At 44.9% G+C, this 14,820-nt stretch overlaps 1 protein-coding gene across 2 annotated transcripts in view; it reads right to left on the reverse strand.

Moving 5' to 3' along the window:
• LOC125453604 (protocadherin-16-like) overlaps positions 1-14,820 on the reverse strand; it is a 344,257-nt gene that overhangs the window by 291,001 nt on the left and 38,436 nt on the right. The gene's annotated exons all lie outside the window — the stretch shown is intronic.

Raw genomic sequence — 14,820 nt, forward strand, 5'->3', positions numbered from 1 at the left:
GTAGGTTGCAGAGAGACATAGATAAGCTGCAGAGCTGGGCTGAGAGGTGGCAAATGGAGTTGAATGCAGACAAGTGTGAGGTGATGCACTTTGGTAGGAGTAACCAGAAGGCAAAGTACAGGGCCTATTCTCTGCTGTTCTGTTCTATGTTCTATGTTCTATGGCTTGAGGCTGTTTTCATTAGAGAGAAGAAGGTTGAGAGGTGACTTAATTGAAACATATAAAATAATCAGAGGGTTAGATAGGGCGGATAGGGAGAGCCTTTTTCCTAGGATGGTGACGGCAAGCACGAGGGGGCATAGCTTTAAATTGAGGGGTAAAAGATATAGGACAGATGTCAGAGGTAGTTTCTTTACTCAGAGAGTAGTAAGGGAATGGAACGCTTTGCCTGCAATGGTAGTAGATTCGCCGATTTTAGGTACATTTAAGTCGTCATTGGATAAGCATATGGACGTACATGGAATAGAACATAGAACATAGAACATAGAACGTTACAGCACAGTACAGGCCCTTCGGCCCTCGATGTTGTGCCGACCTGTCATACCGATCTCAAGCCCATCTAACCTACACTATTCCATGTATAGGACAGATGTCAGAGGTAGTTTCTTTACTTTCTGAGTAAAGAAACTACCTCTGACATCTGTCCTATACCTTTCACCCCTCAATTTAAAGCTATGCCCCCTCGTGCTCGCCATCACCATCCTAGGAAAAAGGCTCTCCCTAACCACCCTATCTAACCCTCTGATTGTTTTATATGTTTCAATTAAGTCACCTCTCAACCTTCTTCTCTCTAATGAAAACAGCCACAAGTCCCTCAGCCTTTCCTGGTAAGACCTTCCCTCCATACCAGGCAACATCCCAGTAAATCTCCTCTGCACCCTTTCCAAAGCTTCCACATCCTTCTTATAATGCGGTGACCAGAACTGTACACAATACTCCAAGTGCGGCCGCACCAGAGTTTTAGGTTAGATGGGCTTGAGATCGGTATGACAGGTCGGCACAACATCGAGGGCCGAAACGCCTGTACTGTGCTGTAACGTTCTATGTTCTATGTTCTATAATACTCCAGATGGGGCTGAACCAGGCTTTCGTATAGCTGGAGCATAACTTCACGGCTCTTGAACTCAGTCCCTCTATTAATGAAAGCTAACACACCATACACCTTCTTAACAAGTCTATCCACCTGGGTGGCAGCTTTCAGGGAACTGTGAACATGAATCCCAAGATCCTTCTGCTCTTCCACACTGCCAAGAATCTTTCCGTTAACCCTGTAATCTGCTTTCAAGTTTGCCATTCCAAAATGAATTACCTCACACTTTTCAGGGTTAAACCCCACCTGCCACTTCTCAGCCCAACTTTGCATTCTATCACTGTCCCTTTATAACCTTGAGCAGCCCTCCGCACTGTCCACAACGTGGCCCACCTTCGTATCATCTGTGAACTTACTAATGCACCCTTCCACTCCTTCATCCAAATCATTTACAAAAATCACAAACAGAAGAGGACCCAGAACAGATCCTTGTGGTACACCACTCGTAACTGAGCACCATGTTGAATATTTTCCATCCAATACCACCCTTTGTCTTCTAAGGGTTAGCCAATTCTGAATCCAATCTTCCACACTACCCCTGTCCCATGCCTCCTTACCTTCTGCATGAGCCTACCATGGGGAATCTTATCAAAATGCCTTACTTAAATCCATGTATACCACCTCCACTGCTCTACCTTCACCCACACGTTTGGTCACCTCTTCAAAGAATTGACTCAGAGTTTTCATTAGATTCTTAATTCCAGATATTCATTAAATTCAGATTTCACCATCTGCCATGGTAGGAGTTGAGCCCAGGTCTCCAGGATGTTCCCTGGGTCTCTGGATTAACAGGTCCAGTGATAATACCACTGGGCCATCAGCTTCCCACGTACCACTGACAGTTCTGTACAACATGTGATGGTGCCACGTAAGAGCGAGGCAAAGAACAGGGAGAGATTTCAGCTGAACATGTGGCTGCAGGGATGGTGCAGGAGGGAGGGCTTCAGGTAAATGGACAATTGGGGCTCATTCTGGGGAAGGTGGGACCTCTACAAAGAGGACAGTCTCCACTTGAACCAGAGGGGCACTAATATCCTGGGTGGGAAATTTGCTAGTGCTATTCTGGTGGATTTAATCTAGCTCAGCAGGGTGATGGGAAACTGAGGTGCAGTCCTAGTACACAGGAGGATGAGAGTAGGGAGGACATGGACAGGATCTCACTGTCACAGGAGTGTGCTGGCAGACAGCAAACTGGTTTGAAATGTGTCTACTTCAACGCCAGGAGTATCTGGAATAAGGTAAGTAAGCTTGCAGCATGGATAGGTACCTGGGACTTCTTGTGGCCATTTTGGAGACATGGATAGAGCAGGGTCAGGAATGGATGTTGCAGGTTCCAGGGTTTAGATCTTTCATTAAGATCAGGGAAGGTGGTAAAAGAGGGGGAGGCTTGGCTTTATTAGTCAAGGACAGTATAATGGTGGCTGAAAGAACTTTTGACGAGGACTCGTCTACTGAGGTGGTATGGGCAGAGGTCAGAAACAGGAGAGGAGAGGTCACACTGCTGGGAGGTTTTTATAGGCCCCTGCAAAGTTCCAGGAATGTGGAGGAGAGATTGGCAAACTGATTCTGGGCAGGAGTGGAAGGAAAAGGGTGGTCATTATGGGGGATTTTAACTTCACTAACATTGACTGGAAATGCTATAACTCTAGTACGTTGGATGGATGAGTTTTTGTCCAATGAGTGCAGGAGGGTTTCCTGACACAGTATGTCGAAGGGCCGACAAGAGGGGAGGCCACACTGGATCTGGTACTTGGTAACGAACCAGGCCAGGTGTTTGATTTAGTGGTAGGTGAGCACTTTGGAGAGAGTGACCATAATTCGGTTATGTTTAGTTTAGCGATGGAAAGGGATAGGAACATGTCACAGGCCAATAGTTACAGATAGGGGAAGGGCAATTATAATGCGATCAGGCAAGACCTAGGAGGTGAAGAATGGGGTAGCAAAATGCAAGGGATGGGGACAATCGAAATGTGGAGCTGGTTAAAGGAACAGATATTGCATGTCCTTGATAGGTATGTCCCTGTCAGGCCAGGAGAAAGTGATAAGGTAAAGGAACCGTGGCTTACTAAAGAAATTATATCTCTTGTTAAGGGGAAGAGGGAGGCTTATATGACAATGAGACGAGATGGTTCAGATGAGGCGATGGAGAGTTACAGATTAGCTCGGAAGGATTTAAAGAGAAAGTTAAGAAGAGCAAAGAGGGGACATGAGCAGACATTGGCAGGTAGAATAAAGGAGAACCCTAAAGCTTTCTATAGGTATGTGAGAGAATAAGAGGATGGCTAGGGTAGCAATAGGGCCAGTCAAAGACAGAAGTGGGAAGTTGTGTGTGGACCCTGTGGAGATTGGAGAGGTGCTAAATAAATATTTCTCATCTGTTTTCACTGAGGAACAGGAGAATATTGCAGAGGAGATGACTGAGTTACGTGCTACTATAATTGAAAGGATTAAGGTTAGTAAGGAGGATGTGTTATCAATTCTAAAGGTGTGAAGGTAGATAAATCTCCTGGGCCGGATGGGATCTTTCCGAGGATTCTCTGGGAAGCTAGGGAGGAGGTGGCAGAGCCTCTGGCCTCGATCTTTGAGTCCTCATTGTCTACAGGTTTAGTACCAGAGGACTGGAGGGTTGCAAATGTTGTGCCCTTGTTCAAGAAGGGCAGTAGGGATGACCCAGGTAATTATAGACCTGTGAGCCTTATGTCTGTTGTAGGAAAAGTTTTGGAAGGGATTATAAGAGATAGGATTTATATTCATCTAGCAAGCAACAATTTGATTGGAGATGGTCAACATGGATTCGTCAAGGGAAGGTCATGTCTCACAAACCTCATTGAGTTTTTTTGAGAAGGTGACCAAGCATGTGGATGAGGGAAGGGCAGTTGACGTGGTGTACATGGACTTCAGTAAAGCCTTTGGTAGGGTTCCACATGGTAGGGTATTGGAGAAAATACGGAGGCACGGGATTGCGGGAGATTTAGCAGTTTGGATTAGAAACAGGCTTTTTGTAAGAAGGCAACAACTGGTGGTTGATGGAAAATATTCAGCCAGGAGTCAGGTCACTAGTGGTGTGCCTCAAGGATCTGTTTTGGGACTACTGCTGTTTATTATTTTTATAAATGACTTGGACGCAGGCATAGGTGGATGGGTTAGCATGTTTGCAGATGACACTAAGATGGTGGAGTGGTGGACAGTGTGGAAGAGTGTTGTAGGTTGCAGGGAGACTTGGATAAACTGCAGAATTGGGCTGAAAGGTGGCAAATGGAGTTCAATGCAGATAAAAATGTGAGGCGATTCACTTTGGGAAGAATAATAGGAAGGCAGAATACTGGGTCAATGGAAGGATTCTTGGTACTGTAGATGTGCAGAGGGATCTTGGTGTTGATGTACATCGATCCCTGAAAGTTGCCATCCAGGTTGATAGTGCTGTTAAGAAGGCTTTCGGTGTGTTAGGTTTTACTGGTAGAGGGATTGAGTTCCAGAGCCGTGATGTCATGCTGCAACTGTACAAAACGCTGGTGTGGCCTCATTTGGAATATTGCGTGCAGTTCTGGTCGTCCCATTACAGGAAAGATTTGGAAGCATTGGAAAAGGTGCAGAGGAGATTTACCAGGATGCTACCTGGTCTGGAGCGAAGGCCTTATGAAGAAAGGCTGAGGGACTTGGGTCTGTTCTCATTGGAGAGAAGGAGGCTAAGAGGGGATTTAATAGAGACATACAAGATGATCAGAGGATTAGATAGGGTGGACAGTGAGTGTCTTTTTCTGAGTATGATGACTTCAGCTTGTACAAGGGGGCATAGCTACAAATTGAGGGGTGATAGATTTAAGACAGATGTCAGAGGCATGTTCTTTATTCAGAGAGTGGTAAGGGTGTGGAGCCCCCTACCTGCCAAAGTAGTCAACTCAGCCACATTAGGGGCATTTAAACAGTCCTTGGATAAGCATATGGATGATGATGGGATAGTGTAGGGGGATGGGCTTAGATTAGTTCACAGGTCGGCACAACATCGAGGGCCGAAGGGCCTGTTCTGTGCTGTATTGTTCTATGTTCTATGTACGTGTGAGGTCCCAGACGAGTGGAGAATTGCTAATGTTGTCCACTTGTTTAAGAAGGGTAACCAGGATAATCCTAGTTATTATAGGCTGGTGAGCCTGATGTCAGTGATGGGGAAGCTGCTGGAGGAGATACTGAGGGATAGGATCTATTTACATTTAGAAGAAAATGGGCTTTTTCGTGATAGACAACATGGTTTTGTGCAGGGAAGGTTATGTTTTACCAGCTTAATAGAATTCTTTGAGGACATGACAAAGTTGATTGATGAGGGAAAGGCTGTAGATGTCATATACATGGACTTCAGTAAGGAGTTTGATAAGGTTCCTCATGGAAGGCTGATGGACAAAGTGAAGTCGCAAGGGGTCCAGGGTGTACTAGCTAGATGGATAAAAACTGGCTGGGCAGCAGGAGACAGAGAGTTGTAGTGGAAGGGGGTTTCTCAAAATGGAGAGCTGTGACCAGTGATGTTCTACAGGGATCGTATTGGGACCTCTGTTGTTTGTGAAAAAAATAAATGATCTGGAGGAAGGTATAGGTGATCTGATTAGCAAGTTTGCAGATGACACTAAGATTGTTGGAGGAGCAGATTGTGAAGGGGACTGTCAGAGATTACAGCAGAATATAGATAGACTGGAGAGTTGGGCAGAGAAATGGCAGATGGAGTTCAATCCAGGAAAATCTGAGGAGACGTATTTTGGAAGATTCAATTCAAGAGCAAACTACACAGTAAATGGAAAAGCCGTGGGGAAAATTGATGAACAGAGAGATCTGGGTGTTCAGGTCCATTGTGCCCTCAAATGGCAACGCAGGTCAATAGGGTGGTCAAGAAGGCATACAACATGCTTTCATTCATCGGACGGGGTATTGAGTACAAGAGTTGGCAGGTCATGTTACAGTTGTATAAGACTCTTGTTCGGCAACATTTGGAGTACTGTGTACAGTTCTGGTCGCCACATTACCAAAAGGATGTGGATGCTTTGGAGAGGGTGCAAAGGAGGGTCACCAGGATGTTGCCTGGTAAGGAGGGCGCTAGCTATGAAGAGAGGTTGAGTAGATTAGGATTAGTTACATTAGAAAGAAAGAGGTTGGGGACGACTTGATTTCGGTCTAAAAAATCATGAGAGGTATAGACAGGGTGGATTGCAAGAAGATTTTTCCCAGAGTGGGGTACTCAATTACTGGGGGTCATGAGTTCAAAGTGAGAGGAGGAAAGTTTAAGGGAGATATGTGTGGAAAGTTCTTTACTCAGAGGGTGGTGGGCACGTTGCCAGCGGAGGTGGTAGAGGTGGGCACAATAGCACCATTTAAGATATATCTTGACAGATACATGAATGGGCAGGTAGCAGAGGGATACAGATCCTTGGAAAATAGGCGATAGAGGATAGATAGAGGATCTGGATCGGCTCAGGCTTGGAGGGCTGAAGGGCCTGTCCCTGTGCTGTAATTTTCTTTGCGCTTTGTTCTTTGTATACCCCAATCAGATTCCACTGGCCCCCAACCCCCGCATACCCATCCCCACTCTCTAGGTCTCCTCTGTTCCAAGTAAAACAAACCCAGCCTATCCAGTCTTTCCTCATAATGCGACCTTTCATCTCAGGCAACATAGAACATAGAACATGGAAAAGTACAGCACAGTACAGGCCCTTCGGCCCACAACGCTGTGCCGTGGAATAATCCTAATCCAAAAGTAAAATAACCTAACCTACATTCCCCTCAATTCACTGCTGTCCATGTGCATGTCCAGCAGTTGCTTAAATGTCACTAATGACTCCGCTTCCACGACTACCACTGGTAAACTATTCCATGCGCTCACAACTCTCTGGGTGAAGAACCTCCCTCTGACATCTCCTCTATACCTTCCTCCTAACACCTTAAAACTATGACCCCTCATGGCAGTCAATCCTGCCCTGGGGAAAAGTCTCTGGCTATGGACTCTATCCATGCCTCTCATTACCTTGTACACCTCGATCAGGTCACCTCTCTTCCTCCTTCTCTCCAGAGAGAATAGTCCGAGCTCAGTCAACCTCTCCTCGTAAGACAAGCCCTCCAGTCCAGTCAGCATCCTGGTGAATCTCCTTTGCACCCTCTCCAGTGCAATCACATCCTTCTGATAGCATTGTGATCAGAACTCCACACATATTCTATCTGTGGCCTAACCAATATTTTATAAAGTTGCAGCAAGCAAGTTCCTCACAGATCCTCTGTACCTTGGGTAATGAAGGCAAGCATACCGTTTCACTACCCATATTGACACCTTCAGGGATCTATGGACTTCTACACTTTGTTCTTCGGTACTCCCTACCAGCCTACCATTCATTGTTCATGACCTTACTTAATTAGATCTCTCAAAATGGATCACTTCAATACTCTTATCAGGATTAAATTCCATCGCCATTGCTCTGCCCAATTTATCAGATTAATCTCAGACTGTTGCCTGAAATTATCCTCCTCACTATCAACAACACTACCAATTTTTGAATCATCTGTAAACTTACTAATTATAACCTCTACATTCACCTCTAAAAGCAAAGATCCAGCACCAATCCCTATTGTATGACGCTGGTCATAACTTTCCAATCACAAGAACAACTCTCCACCATCACCCTTTGTCTCCTATTTGGAAGCCAATTTTGGATCCAGTTTGCCAACTTGCCTTGGATCTAATGGGCTATTACCTTTTGGACCAGGCTTCCACGTGGGACCTTGTCAAAGGCCTTACTGAAGCCCATGTAAACGAGATCAAAAGCACTTCCATCATCAATATATTGAGTCACCTTTTAAAAGAACACAACTAAATTAGTCAGGCAGGACCTCTATCTAACAAATCTGTGCTTGCTATTCCTGACCAATCCGTGCCTTTCTAAGTGTAGAGTAACCCTGTCCTTCAGAACCTTTTTCCAATAATTTCCAGGTTATTATAGACTGGTAGATGCAGACACGTTAGCGTCTTTTAAGATATATTTGGACAAGTACATGGATGGGCAGGGAGCAAATGGACACAGACCGTTAGAAAATAGACGACTGGTTAGACAGAGGATCTTGATTGGCGCAGGCCGAAGGGCCAGTTCCTGCGCTGTAATTTTCTTTGTTCTTTGTTCTTTGTTCTTTGGTGAGCTTGACGTCAGTGACTCCTTTCAGCCCTCTTAATTCCTCGTTTCTGATTGGTCCTACTTTCTCAATATTCTTCCAAAGTTTTGTCTGCTTTCAGTCGCCAAGACCTTATGTATGCTTCCTGTTTCCTTTTTATTAGTCTCACATTTTCACCTGTCATCCATGGTTCCCTCTACTTGCCCTTTCTATCCCTTATTTTCACAGAGACATGTCTGTCCTGCACTCTAATCAACCTCTCTTTAAAAGCCTCCCACATATCAAATGTGGATTTACCCTCAAACAGCTGCTCCCAATTCACATTCCCCAGATCCTGCTGAATTTTGCTATCATTGGCCTTCCCCCAGTTTAGCACTCTTCCTTTAGGACCACTCTCGTCTTTGTCCATCAGTATTCTAAAACTTATGGAGTTGTGATCACTATTCCCAAAGTAATCCCCTACTGAAACTTCCACCTGGCTGGCACATTCCCCAACACCAGGTCCAGTGTGGCCCCTTTCTGAGTTGGATTATTTACATACTGCTCCAGAAAACCCTCCTGGATGCTCCTTACAAATTCTGCTCCATCTAAACCCCTAACGCTAAATGAATCACAGTCAATGTTGGGAAAATTAAAATCTCCCATCTCCACTACCCTGTTGCTCCTACGTCTTTCCATAATCTGTCTACGCATGTGTACCTCTATCTCGCACTGGCTGTTGAGGCCTGTAGTACAAGCCCCAACATTGTCACCGCACCCTTCCTATTTCAGAGCTCTGCCCATACTGCCTCATTGCTCGAGTTCTCCATTGTGCTCTCCTTCAGCACAGCTGTGATATCCTCTTTGACCAGTAATTCAACTCCTCCACCCCTTTTATCTCCCTCTCTATCCTGCCTGAAACATCTATATTCTGGGATATTTAGTTGCCTACCTGGCCCTTCCCTCAACCAAGTCTCAGTAATAACAATAACATACTCCCAGGTACTAATCCAAGCCCTAAATTCATCTGCCTTACCTACTACACTTCTCGCATGAAAACAAATGTACCTCACGCCACCTGTTCCTCTGTGTTCATCATCTGCTTTCTGCCTACTCTTCCCCTTAGTCACACTGACTTCATTATCTAGTTCCTTCCAGGCTTTAGTTACTGCCTCCTTACTGTCCACTAACCTCCTCATTTGGTTCCCATCCCCCTGCCACATTAGTTTAAACCCTCCCCAGCAGCGTTGGCAAAAGCAGCCCCTAGGACTTTGGTTCCGGTTCTGCCCAGGTATAGACCGTCCAATTTGTAATAATCCCACCTTCCTTAGAACCGTTCCCATGTCCCAAAAATCTGAACCTCTCCGTCCTGCACCATCTCTCAAGCCACTCATTTATCCTGCCTATTTTTTCATTTCTATTCTGACTAGCACGTGGCACTGGTAGCAATTCTGAGATTACTACCTTTGAGGTCCTACTTTTTAACTTGGCTCCTAACCCCATAAATTCTGCTGGTAGGACCTCATCCGATTTTTGACCTATATTATCGGTGCCTATATGCACCACCACAGCTGGCTCTTCTCCCTCTCCCCTCAGAATGTCCTGCAGTCGATCTGAGACCTCCCTGACCCATGTACCTGGGAGGCAACAGACCATTCGGAAGTCTTGTTTTCGACCACAGAACCACCTATCTACTCCCCTTTCAATCAAATCCCCTCTGACTAAAGCCCTTCTACTCTTTTTCTTGCCCTTCTCTATAGCAGAACCAGCCACGGTGCCATGAACCTGGCTACTGTTGCCTTTTTCTGGTGAGCCATCTCCCCCAACAGTATCTAAAGCGGTTTACCTGTTTTGGAGAGAGATGACAGCAAGGGAGACCTGCACTGCCTTCCTGCTTTTTCTCTGCCTTTTGGTCACCCATTCCCTTTCTCCCCCAGCAATCCAATCTGCGGTGTGACCAACTTGCTAAACGTGCTATCCACGACTTCCTCAGCATCGCGTATGCTCCAAAGTGAGTCCATCTGCAGCTTCAGAGCCATCATGCGGTCTAACAAGAGCTGCAGTTGGACGCACTTCCTGCACTTGTAGGAGGCAGGGATATCAGCCGTGACAAAATACCACCATCGACAGTGTAGAACATGAGAATCTTTTCCCCATGGCAGACATGTCTAATACCAGAGAGCATAAGTTTAAGGTGAGCAGCAATAGACTTAGAGGAAATCTGAGAAAAATGTCTTTCACCCTGAGAATGGTAGAAATAAGGAACCTGCTGTGTGAGAGGGTAGTGGAGGCAGGTACTCTCACAACATTGAAGAACCATCTGGACGAGCACTTAAAATGCCAGGGTATAGTACATAATCGGTACATAATGCCAGGCTGTGGGCCTAGTGCAGGTAAATGGGATTAATGTAGTTTGATGTTTGTTCTTCAGCATAGACATGGTGGGCCGAAGGGCCTGTTTCTCTGCTGTCTAACTGTATGTCTCCATATTGCTCACTGTACCATTACCATCAAGCCAGGCAATCAAGAATTGCAAAATTGTTATAATACAGAAGGAGGCCATTCAGCTGAACATGCTGGTACTGACTCCACAAAATTGCATCATTGCCTTGTGCCAATGTCCATCCAATGCCTGTTTGAATTTGTGATGGGATTCTAGCCTCTGTAGACGAGAGTACAGCATGGTTCTGAAGAAAATCACTTGCAACAGTCATCTTGGAGTTGAGGTAAGCATTTTCTTACATCATGTCTTTGTTTGGGAAGCTTGACTCATTTGACATTGAGAACAGGGCTCAATACGTGGAAAGATTGTGTTATTTTCTTTCTAGAAAAATGGCTTTGTGGCAGATGAAAAATAACAAGAACTGTCCTGACAGCCTGTGGAGCTGCAGGCTTTTCTGTCATTAGGAGCTTGACTTTCCCTGTGGCACTGGATGCTAAAACATTTCAGAAATTGATTGACACAGTTAAGGAATATTATGATGCCACACTTCCTCTAATTCTGAGATCCTAGCACTTTTATTCGAGAACCAGAGGAATCCGTGTCGGGGTTTAGCTGGATAGGCTGGGACTTTTTTAACTAGTGAGCAGGATATTGAGGGGCTGACTTTATAAAGGTTTATGAAATCATGAGGGGCATAGATAAGGTGAATAGCAAGGATCTTTTCCCTAGAGTAGGAGAAACTAGCTCGAAACTATGGGACATATTTTAAGGTAAGAGGAGAAAGTTTTAAAAAGTACATGAGGGGTATCTGTTTTACACAGAGCGTGGTTCATGTATGGAATGAACGTCCAGAGGAAATGATGGATACAGTCACAGTTACACCATGTAAAAGACATTCGGATAAGTACATGAAGACGAAAAGTTTGAACGGATATGGGCCCAATGCAGGAAAGTGTAACTAGTTTAGTTTGGGAAAATAGTCAGCGTGGACAAGTTGGGCCGAAGGGTCTGTTTCCATTCTGTATGAATCTTTGATTCTTTGACTGGTAGAAGGCTGTGAATTTGGTTTAACCCTTCATGACATGCTTTGAGAATGCTTGGGATGTGGGATTAATGAGATAACTATGAAAAACCTCGTGCTAGCCGAAGCCCAACTAGACTTCAAACAGCCGGCTTTATCATTGGAAAATGCAACAAGTGGAGACTATAAGTTGCAGGGTATTCCGATGGAAGTGGACACCCTCACCAGGCTGAATGAGCATGGGGAACACCACTTGAGTGCATGCAATTGCACAGCCTCACTCAGGACATATCCTGATCATACTGACCCATAGCAAATTCCCAAAACCAAGCTACGCCTCAGCCAAATGGTTAAAATTTTCTTCCAATTCCTGGCTGGCAAGCCATTGATTACTTGTAGCCAGTATGCAGACTTGAGGCAGCAGAAGAGCCCTACTAGACCTAAGTTGAATAAGATAACTTATAGGCCAATATCCAGGAGAGTTCATAGCTTGGAAAGTTCACTGAGATCTGGTTTGGAACAGTTAAATTGCTTAGGAACATCAAAATCACATCTGTTCTGGAGGTTTGGTCATTTCTTGGACTGGTAAATTATTATGGAAACTTCATAGATAACCATGTATCCATCCTAGCACCATTGCATCAACTCCTAAATAACGGTCAACCTTGGAAATGGTCGCTTAGACAAGCCCTAGCTTTCAATGAAGTAAAGAAACAATGTCATCTTCTAAGGTGCTGGCACACTATAATTCCAAGAAATATTTGGTATTGAAATGCAATGACTCCCCATCTGGAATCGGTGTGGTAATAGTTCATAGATGGCTCAATGGGAGAGAAACACCCAATAGCTTATGCACCCAGGACTTTGGCTCTTGCAGAGCGTAAATATGCCCAGATGGTAAAAGGGTTGGCGGTCATATCTGGTGTCAGGAAGTTCCACAAATACCTTTATGGATGAAAATTTGCAATAATCATGAACCACAAGCTCCTACTTGGTTTGCTTAAAGAGGACAAGGCAGCTCTATCATAGTTTTTTTGCTACATTCAGTGATAGGCTTAATACTAAGTGCTTATAATTACAAGTTAGAACTTCATCTGGAAGACCGAGCAGCGAATGCAGATGCTTTGAAGCACTTCCCATTAGCAGACACACCAACAGTGTTAACCCAATGGTAGAGTGTGTAATAATATTAAATTTTCGGGACATGCTCCCAGTCATAGCTAACAGTATCAGACTTTGGACATAGAAAGATCTAGTCTTTTCCAAACGGAAACAACTGGTATTAATGGGGAAACCAAAGGATTGTCATAACCAGAGCTGAAACCTTTTTGCACCCAGAGAGACCAGCTCACGGTAGAGGACAGCATGTTATTATGGGAACCACAAGTGATAGTCTCAAGTAAAAATCACTGATGAATACTTGCTGAACTCCACCAGGATCATTCAGGCATTTCCAAAACAAAGACACTGGTGACAAGTTATGTCTGGTGGCCAAGTCTGGATGCAGACATAGTGGTATTGGTGGAGTAATGCCCAGAGTGCCAACGAAGGACAAAACTTACCATCAGCTGCTCTCTACATCTGTGGGAGTGGCTGGGTAAACGTTGGACTTGGCTGCATGTCAACTGTGCAGGTCCCTTCATAGCCTCAATGTTCATAGTCATTGGAGATGTCCACTCAAAATGGTTGGAAAATCGTCAAACACATGGAGCAACAATTGAAAAAAATGCATGCACCTTTTGCAAGACACAGTGTCCTGGAAATGTTGATCACACAGAGCGGGCCATCATTTATCAGCAGGGGATGTGGTTATTTCTTAAAGTTGAATAGGATTTGAAATACAAGGACCATGCAGCTCCACACACACATCATCCAATGGCCTGGCAGAAAGAGTGGTCTAAACCTTGAAGGCTGGCTTGAAGAAACAGCCTGCAATATTACTGGATACCTAGCTGCCTTGGTTCCTATTTGATTATAGGACTGTCTCCTCACATGCAACTGTACGAATAGTACTGGCAAGAGTTGTTAATGGGTAGAAGACTTCACACGAGGTTGAGCACACCTGGGTTGTAGAGTGATACAACATCAGTAACTTTGATGCTGTACCCAAGAATCTGCTAAAGAAGAGAGACAGGTTTGCAAGTAGTCCAGGAGCAAAACGTGCCCAGTCAGTCAGAATTGTTGGAAAAGCTGCTGGAGCCCATGGATTTCCCCTCTCAGTCAAATGTTGTGGACTCCTCAGAAGTAGGGAAGACCATGATGGAAATAGCCGCCTTGATGCCTTTGCCACTGGAGGATAGTGAAGTTCTTCCGAGGTATTCCTAGTGCAAGAGGTAAACTCCTGTGTCCGAACACTGCCCACATCGGACGCTGAGTCAGAAGAACCTCACCTAGTGCTAAGATGGCCCAGGATGCTGTCCAAGATGAAGGACTGGCCTATGGCCTTAGACTCAGAGGGGAAGGGATATAATGATTGTAATGAGGTCAGCCAGCTGAACCTCATAGACCTTGAGTTCCCTGACTGGGGCTATTAATCTGGGCCAATCAGGGAGCCCTGGCTGACATATAAAAAGGGTGAGTGTCAGAAATACTGACACTGTGGTACCAGACTCTGTATGAGGCTGTTCTATAAGTCAAGGACTGTTGATGTGTAAATAAAGGGAGACTTGGTGATGAGATACTGGTCTCTGTGGTGTCATTTCAGTTGGAGCTCTGAGATCCAGAGGGGTCTGTGTGTTCTGGTGCATGGATCATGGCAGATCAGGATGCAGGCACAGCAAGTAATCAGGAATGCTAGTAGATTGTTCTGGTTAATTGTGAGGGGACTTGAATACAAAGGCAGGGAGGTAATGCTTCAACAGGGCATTGGTGAGACTGCATCTGGAGTCAAGTTTACAGTTCTGGTCTCTGTGCTTACAGAAAGATTTTAATGCATTGGAAACAGTTCGGAACAGGTTTACGAGACTAATTCCTGGAATAAGTGGATTTCCTGAAGAGGAACAGCTAGACAAGCTGTGTCTGTACCCTGTGGAGTTTATAAAGAGTCAGAGGCAACTTAATTGAAACAGTATAAGATCCTGAAGGCACTTAACCAGGTGGATGTTGAAGCAATGTTACCTCCAGTGGAAGAATCTAGAACTAAGATCATAG

The sequence above is a fragment of the Stegostoma tigrinum genome, chromosome 6, assembly GCF_030684315.1.
Source record: "Stegostoma tigrinum isolate sSteTig4 chromosome 6, sSteTig4.hap1, whole genome shotgun sequence".
Taxonomy (NCBI): domain Eukaryota; kingdom Metazoa; phylum Chordata; class Chondrichthyes; order Orectolobiformes; family Stegostomatidae; genus Stegostoma; species Stegostoma tigrinum.